The sequence below is a fragment of the Passer montanus genome, unplaced genomic scaffold, assembly GCF_014805655.1.
Source record: "Passer montanus isolate IOZ18808 unplaced genomic scaffold, ASM1480565v1 scaffold249, whole genome shotgun sequence".
Classification (NCBI taxonomy): Eukaryota; Metazoa; Chordata; class Aves; order Passeriformes; family Passeridae; genus Passer; species Passer montanus.
The window spans coordinates 4,817-5,200 of record NW_024367138.1 but is presented as its reverse complement, the minus strand read 5'-3'; positions in this window follow the sequence as shown (position 1 = coordinate 5,200).

The following is a 384-nucleotide window of genomic DNA, read 5'->3' as shown; positions in this document are numbered from 1 at the left end:
CCGGCGGGGCCCGGGCCCGGCTCGGCACCAGCGGGGCTCGGAGCGCTCCGGCCCCGGCGCCGCGGCTGCGGCTGCGCGGCTGCCCGGAAGGAGAAGGGGGAAGGGGGACGGGGAAAGAGGAAAGGGAAAGGGAAGGCGGGCAGCGGAATCCGCTGCTTCCTCTGCCGGTCGGCCCGGGGCTGCCCCGCGGGGAGGGCGGCCGCGGGTCGCCGTGAGCGACCGGCGTGTTGCAAAGCGTGGAATATGCAAAGTGTCCTTAAGAAAGGCTGTTCTTCGGTGTGACCATCTCCGGAGAGAGTGTGATACCAGCTGCGGGTAGCCGACAGCAGGACAGCTGGAGGGGCATCAGCAGGGACATGCCTCAGGGAATGAGGGCTGTCTCGT